Source organism: Corvus moneduloides, chromosome 4, assembly GCF_009650955.1.
Source record: "Corvus moneduloides isolate bCorMon1 chromosome 4, bCorMon1.pri, whole genome shotgun sequence".
Lineage (NCBI taxonomy): Eukaryota > Metazoa > Chordata > Aves > Passeriformes > Corvidae > Corvus > Corvus moneduloides.
This window is the reverse complement of record NC_045479.1, coordinates 6,999,836-7,006,295: the sequence shown is the minus strand read 5'-3', so window position 1 is coordinate 7,006,295 and position 6,460 is coordinate 6,999,836. Positions and strand designations below refer to the sequence as shown.

Genomic DNA, 6,460 nt, shown 5'->3' with positions numbered 1-6,460 from the left:
GGAACAAAGGCTTTGATTCCATTTTCTGACTCGGGTTTTCACGTGCCTTAAGAGAGCTTTGTGAAAATGTCATTATCCTGATTGAGTCTCTGAAAAACAGGGATTGAAGCTTTCAGAAGGGGCCCAACCCTGCCTGCATGTATCCAAGTGCAGCCCCCCCTCCCTGTTTTTGTGTACAGCTGGGATGAGACCTCAGCTGCTGTTACTTGCCAGCTCACAAGTTGTGTAGCTCAGAGCCTCAGCCATGAAGGGCCAGGCTGTGTTTAAAACAGCCCAAGGTGCCAGAGAGCTGGAGTAATTTCCTAGCAGGTAACTTGACTTGGAAGATGCATTCTAAAATTTGTCCACATTTAATTTATGTCCCACATGGAGACACCTAAAGAAGCAGAGGTGGGGTGTTCCTAAGAAAAGAACATCTAAATTCTTTGGTGGTAGAGGGCTTAAAATTAAAGTCTGAGTGGAGATGCCTTTAGGACACTTCCATTCCAGTATCTGAATGGAATTTAAATGAAGTATCCAAATCCTGACAAGCTTGTATGAACTCCAAAGCCTCTGCAAGTGGTTTACAGCCAGGGAAGGAGATAGGAGTCTGGAGTGTCTCCCCAAAACCTGGCTGCTGGTTTCTTTGGCCAGGCATAGGAATAATTGCGTATTCCCTGGGCTGTCCTTATGGGGAGAGGTTTACTTATGTGCCCTGGGTTTATTCAGTGCATCTTCAAAGTGATGGAAACTGATTTCATTGAAATGCCAGGGGTGCCAAATGTTTTCCCCAGCCAGAGCTTGGAGCCAGCCCAGTGGGAAGGGGTTTAGTGGCCATTTTCCCACTCCCTCGGGGCAGCAGCACTGGAGCACTCGCACCCAACCGTGCCCGAGTTGCCGAGTACTGGCAGGAGGCAAAGCCAGGGACTGGGCAGTAGGAGCTTGCACTGCTCCTGGAAGCGCAGACCTGGAGCTGTGGGTTAGAACTCCCAGGAGCTGCTGCCTCACTCAAACCTTGTTTAAAGCTCAGCATCCCTCCTGCTCCCGTGGAATGATTGTTGCTTCTGTTGTTGCTCTTTCCTGATACATTGTGATTATTATTGTAAATTCCCACTCCATTTCTTCCATAGCCCTTTGCTTCCCAGAGGTGGTGCTTTAGGCAAGCCCCTCCAGCCTGGGAAGGGGCTTTTGGCTCCAGACTCATTCCCAGTCCCCATGAGCAGCTGGAGCTGTGCTGTCCCCAGCAGGTGCCTTTCCTTCCTTCCCTGCTGCACTTTGGCTTTTTGAGGGCTCTCTGGGGGGCTGAGGGAGAAGTTCTTTGTCATTCCAGGGCAGCATAAGCCCTGATCCCACTAAAAGCAGGAGGAATCATTCCATCCTTGTTTTTGGATACACCTTTGGTGTTTTCTCTCTTTTGCTGACACTGTGTGGTGAAGCAGCAGCTCCCTGGAATAATTTTTATTTGTAAAACAATGAATTCCCTGCTGGAATCCCAGTCACAGCCCCCCAGATCAAGGTGCAGTTTAAGGCCTTACACCCTGACCAGGACAAGTTCCTGTCCTTAGACATGGAAAACAGGGGAAAACTCAGACTGGATTGGAGCCAGCATCCAGAATGGGGAGAGTGAGGCAGCATGCTTGGCACAGACTGGGGCTGGTACAGGGGGTGTTCCCCGTAGGATGACACCCATTTGGAGCAGATCCTTTTCTTCCTTTGTCCAAAGTCCCATGGCAAAGGAGTGAAGAACCCACAAGTGGGGCCTGGAAGGAAAACGGTTCTGTTAAAATTAGGCAAAGAATGCACTAAGAAAAAATGGACATCCTTTTTATGTATGAAAGTAAGTAGAGGAAAAATGTTGAAAAAGAGCTCTTTTATTTGGTGCCACCTCTCATTTTTTTATGGATAAAACCCTCTAGTGAGCAATCAGAACACGAGTGGGAAAGCCAGGAGCCTTTGACTTCCACAGTGGACTTAATTTCCATGCTTAATTTCAACAATTTCTTCTCTCTCGACAGGAAAATCCACTTAACTTGCCCCATCTTTGCCAAAAGCTTTGGTGTTTGAGCAGCCAAACCCAATGGGCTCTGGCCCCACCAGCCCATACTGGAGGGCCCCTCATCCTGCCTGTGGTGTGGGATGAATCCCCAATTGTCCCCAGAGGGGGCTGCCCTGGTCCCTGCAGTGCCCAGCACCTGAGACACAGAGAGGGCCCTGTCCACAGGGGCTCCTTGTCAGGAATGTGGCAGCAGCCCCAGGAGCAGGCTGGAGGTGAGAACTGGGGCTGTGTTTGAGACTGACCAGGTCAGCTCAGTGTTTACCTGTGGGGGAGTTTGGCCCCCCACGCTGAGTTGAAGCGGGATCAGGGTGACAGATGCTGCATTTTGGGCACCCTGAGAGTTTCTCTCCCCCTTGGAGATTTCCTGCGGGGATGGGGCAGGGCAGGGAGCAGAATTAACCCTGTACCTCCCGTGAGCGCTGCTGGCCTTTGTCTCTCTGTTGTGCCATCAGCCTGTGGGAATTTGCTGCTGCCGCTGCCACCCCACCTGGGGGCTGCGTGCTCCTGGCAGCCCTTCCCAGCCCCACACCCGAGCTCCAGCGCTGCCTCCAGGCTGTGTTGGGAGAGTTTGCTGGGAATGTGCCTCATCCCTGGGAGTATCCTTTCCTTCCAGAGTAGATGGATGGAGCTTCTGGGCTTGTCAGCTTCAGAGTTTGCTTGCAAAAGTCACTGCAGGGAAGAATGACAAGGAGGTTTGTCAGAGTGGTGCTGTCAGACCCCACCTGCCACTCTGTGCTTTGGGTTGGAGGTTGTTGTGTATTGGCCCTGCAGGGAATGAATGTCCCCTTCCCACCTCAGCCCAGCAGATGCCAAGGGCTCTTCCTAGAGTACTTACTCTTTGCTTCCCTTTGGGATAACTTAATCTGCACCCTTCCATGAGAAATTCCTTGGCTTCTCCTGGAGAAAACCCCACGGCAGAGGCAGTCTGCAAAGGAGCCCAGAACTGTGCTTGGAGCAGAGAGTGCTGAGAGCTGCGTGTGCCTCTGCTGCCCCAGGCTGGCAATATCCCCATGGAACAGACTGGGCAAATGGCATTAGAGGGAGCACAATCCCTTCCTGGAAGAGGTTTTCTCCTGTGCAGATCAGGCACAGGGCAGGAAGGGAACTTTGGAGATCAGCTGCTTTCCCCCAGAAAGCATCACTCACACCAGCATGGATGACATGACCTGTGCCTACTGCTCACGATGCACCCGGCCAGAATCAAGAGCAAAGGTGGGTTTGGGTTTGAGCACTTGAAATAACTTTGAAAGAGAAGCAATCACCTTTTGCTGCTTCTTTCTTTCTTTCAGATGCTGGGATTGCCTCTGGGCACATGTGCTGAGCTCTCCCTGCAGGGAACTGTCAGGCCTTAACAGCTGTGAGGTTGTGTTCTTCTCAGTGGGGAACTGGAAATAATTATTAATTAATTGCAGAAATGTTTTCTGAACCTTTCCCCTTTCCTGGTAGATCTTCTCCCTCTGCCTCTGAATTTACAGCTGTTCCCTGGTGTCATTGGCCCTGCTGAATTCCTTGCAGCTCCTCACTGGGAAAACCTGGGATAACTTCAAGGGGACAGAGGAGACATTTTTAGCTGAAAACCTGGGGTGACTGAGAGGGGACACAAGAATTGTTTGTGTAGAAAAATGGGAGGGGATGTCGAGCAGAGCAAGGTGGCATTTTTGAGGGAAAAGCTGAGGTGATGTTTAGGGGAGAGAATGCACATTTTTGGGGCAGAAAAGAGTTAATATTGTACAGGAAGGAAAAACTGGGGGGTAAAACCTGATGTAATCTATAGGGGACAGAATGAATATTTTGGAGCAAAAATGAGGTACTCAGTAGTAGACAAAGAAGGAAAATTTTGGAGGCAAAACTTGACAAAGTCTCAAGAGCAGAGAATGAACGCTTGGAGGGAAAAATGAGGTGATGAGTACTGAGCATGTGGAGAAAACTTGGGGGCTAAATCTGAGCTAATCTCTAGGGGAGAGCATGAACACACTGAGGTAACATGAGGGAATCAGTTGTGGGCAGATAGGGAAACTTGTGTAAAAATAATATTAAATAAGCTGTAGAAAGAACATTTTGAGGTAAAAATGAGGTAAGCAGTAGTAGACAGATGGAAAACTTTGGGGGTAAATCTTGATAGAAGCTACATGGTAGAAAGTAAATAAATATTGAAGGAAGAATGAGGGAATCAGTAGTGGACAGGTAGGGGAATTTTGGGGGGTCAAACTTGAAATAATCTAAAGGTTGAGAATGAATCTTTTTTGGTAAAAATGAGGTAATAAGTTGTGGACGGTTAAGGAAAATTTTGGGGGTTAAACTTGAGGTAATCTCTAGGGAGAGTGTGACCACTGACATAAACTGAGGCAATCACTGGGGCTAGGCAAGGAAATTTCGGGTGTAAAACTTGGGAAGATCTGTAGGGCAAAGAATGAACATATTGAGGAAGCAATGAGGTGATCAGTAGTCAAGATGAGGTAGAATGTGGGGGGCAAACCCTGAGGTAATTATGTAGGAACCATAAGTGTTTTTGAGAAAAAATCTGACCTAATTTGTAGGGGACAGAATGAACATTTTGGGGGTAAGACAGACATAACCTGCGTGGTTTTGGTTTTAAAATCTAGTCAGTGTACAGGGGACAAAATAGACATTTTGGTAATAAAATCCGAGTTCATCTGTAGAAGAAAGAACTCATGTTTTGAGGTAAAAAGGAGGTGATCAGAACTGGGCAGGTAGGGAAAACTGAGGGGGTAAAATGTGAGGTCATGTCTAGGAGAGAGCAGGAGCATCCTGAGGTAAACTGAGGGAATTGCTGTGGACAGGTGGGTAAATCTGGCGGGTAAAACTTGAGGGAATCTCCATGGTAGAAAATGAGTATTTGGAGGTAAAAATAAAGTACTCAGTGGTGGAGACGTACGGAAAATTTTGGGGGTAAAATCTGAGGTGATCTGTAGCAGAGAGAATGCACTTGATGGGGTAAACTGAGGTAATCACTTATGGTCAGGTAGGGAAGTTCAGAGGGGTAAAAATTGAAAGCATCTGTAGGGCAAAGAAGGAAAAGATTGAGGTGGAAATGAGGAAAGAGGTAGTGGACAGGTGGGGAAAGTTTTGGGGGCAAATCTTGTGGTAATCTCCAGAGGAGAGAAAGAATGCTTCCTTGTAAAAAATGAGGAACTCAGAAGGAGACAGATGGGGACATTTTGGGGGTAAAATCTCAGGTCATCTCAAGGTGAGAGAAGGACTATTTGGAGGTCAACTCAGGACTCACTGTGTCCTCCTTCCTTGGCAGCAGCTGGCAGGGAAGGGAGAAGAGGCCTCGGGCTGGAGAGGGGCAGGAGAAAGGCACTGTGGGCAAAGGCACCTCCCCAGCATCCCCAGGGCACCTGTGGGGAACACAGTGGACACTTTGGGAGCAAAGGGAGGTGATTGCATTGTCCCTTTGGGGGATGCTGGCATTTAGATCATTCCATCCATTTGCCTGCTGACATTTCCCAGCCCAGGGGCTTTGGCTGCCAGGGCAGCACAAAGATTGTTCCCTGGGTGGTGCGCAGATGAATTCTACCCAAAGCCCTGAATTCCCTGCTGAATTGCCACTGGAATAGCCTCCCAGCACCTCCTGGAGCATGGATATTCCCATGCAGAGCTGCCTATTTAACACCAGGTGTGACAGGAACCAGCAGAGCTTCCAGGGAAGCTCAGCAGGGTCAGGGCAAGGACAGCTTCATGTTCCATAGAATTTGCTGTTTGTAACCCTCATCCCCCAGCCCCCCCCCCAACGTCTCTGGGGGCACCTGACAGAGTTCCCTGGAATTCAGCTGCCTGCACCCCCCGAGCTCGGGCTCCAGGTGATATTTTAAAGCAGGAGAAGGCACTGGCCGGACGCGCTCCCAGCCTGTGCTGAGGCAGCTCCTGTGCCCACGGGAGGACTTCTCTCCCTGCAGGAGCTGATTTCATTCCAGAGCCTCAGGAGTGGCCCCTGGAAGTTCTTTTCCCTCAGGAAAGGGATGCACATCCCTGCCTTCAGGGCACCTGCAGTGGGAGCCACCTGGGAAAGCTTTCCATCAGTTTTGCAGTTCCAGCTGGCTCCCCAAAAACTCCCAACTCAATCCAAACAGATTTCTCTGACTCTGACCTTTCATTTGAAGGCATCTCTGAGGGCATTGCTTGGCATTTCATTGCTGTGGGGGAAGCTTGCCTTGGCTTTAACGCTGCTGAGGGATGATGGCCTCAAGCTGGAAGGGAAGGCATTTTGGGTGGCTGGGACATAGATGGTAGGTGTGTGGGAGGTCAGCACCGGGAATTGCTGTCTGAGCCCCTCTGCAAACAGCCCGTGCCGACATTCCCCGGTGCCAGCTGTTCCTTGGGGCATTTTTGGGGTGTCAGTGGGGTCTGTCAGAGCTGAAGCATCTCTGGGTGCCTGTTCAGAGCAGCCCCTGGCCGAGGAGC

The 6,460-nt window shown here is 49.8% G+C and overlaps 1 long non-coding RNA gene across 1 annotated transcript; it reads right to left on the bottom strand.

The window, feature by feature from the left end:
- Positions 1-3,322: 3,322 nt before the first annotated feature.
- Positions 3,323-5,780, bottom strand: LOC116442781. Its single transcript, XR_004239644.1, has 2 exons — positions 5,283-5,780; positions 3,323-3,420 (listed from the first exon to the last, which is right to left on the bottom strand). It is a non-coding gene; the product is annotated as an uncharacterized LOC116442781 (long non-coding RNA).
- Between the last annotated feature and the right edge of the window lie 680 nt (positions 5,781-6,460).